At 30.5% G+C, this 1,216-nt stretch overlaps 1 pseudogene; it reads left to right on the plus strand.

The window, feature by feature from the left end:
- Nucleotides 1-1,216, plus strand: part of LOC109381666 (eukaryotic translation initiation factor 3 subunit M-like) — a 19,373-nt pseudogene that overhangs the window by 4,482 nt on the left and 13,675 nt on the right.

A 1,216-nucleotide genomic window follows, 5' to 3' on the forward strand; every position in this document is an offset into this window, starting at 1 on the left:
TTTTGGTTCCATATAAATTTTTGGATTATATTTTCTATTTCTGAGAAAAATGCCCTAGGTAGTTTGATGGGAATTGCACTGAATCTATATATTGCCAAGCCAGTTCTTAACCATCGCGCCACTCGGCAGGCCTGGCTCTTTCTTATTTAAGGGAATTCACTGAGCTAAAATTTAATTTAAATACTTTCAAGAGGCTTTGATTTTAAGATAAGAGAGATGTTTCTTTATAAATAAATTTAAGATTTAGAAAGACATCGGTAGCAATCGCTCCCTCTAAAGACCAGAATATGCCACAATCTAACTGTGGTTTCGTTTTCAAGCTTAGAGGCTGTCCACTGTCTTAAAAATGCTGGTAAGGCTAAATGTTTTCTTCTTTCACCACCTTACCTACAAGTGTTCTCATTACATTTAAGTTATTTAAAGATATAAATCCAAATGCGCCACATTAAAATAGGAACAAAAGTTAATCATTTTAAAAGTAAATTATTGTGTTTTTAAAAGTAAGTCTGGGGGATTTGGAGAGTTGGTCAAAGGGTAAAAACTTGCAGCTAAAAGATGAGTAAGTTCTGGGATCTAATACACAGCATTGTGATTATTGCTAACAGTAATGTATTATGTACTTAAAAATTGCTAAAACATTATTAGATCTTAAACGTTCTCACCACAAAAGAGAAATGATAATTATGTGAGGTGATGGATAGCTAATACTATGGTGGTAATTATATTGCAGTATATAAATGTATTAAATTAACATATTGCACACAATGTTATATGTCAATTATATCTTCACAAAAATAAAACAAATAAAAGTAAGCAAAAACAGCCCTAAATACAAGAAAGAACAATGGGCATTTATTTGATATATAATTATATAGTTTACTTGATTTGTGATGTGTTTTCTAAATCAGTGGCTGTTTAAAAACATTTTTTCCTAAAATTTCAGTAAAGCTAATATCATTGAAATTGTGGAAATAAATCACTTGAAATTTAAATACCAATTTAAAAAGTAAACAAAGTCTTTATTACAATTATAAATAAAATAAATAAATGAAGCATTTTTTATTATTTTTTATTGTGAAATACATATTTTTTAGAATTAGTTTCAGCTGTACAACACAGCGCAGTAGTTATACTTTTTACCCCTCGAAGTGACAACCCCCCTCCCCCAATCCGCCGCCCCACTCGCCCCCCACAATATCATACATATGTATTACAA

The sequence above is a fragment of the Hipposideros armiger genome, unplaced genomic scaffold, assembly GCF_001890085.2.
Source record: "Hipposideros armiger isolate ML-2016 unplaced genomic scaffold, ASM189008v1 scaffold_51, whole genome shotgun sequence".
Classification (NCBI taxonomy): Eukaryota; Metazoa; Chordata; class Mammalia; order Chiroptera; family Hipposideridae; genus Hipposideros; species Hipposideros armiger.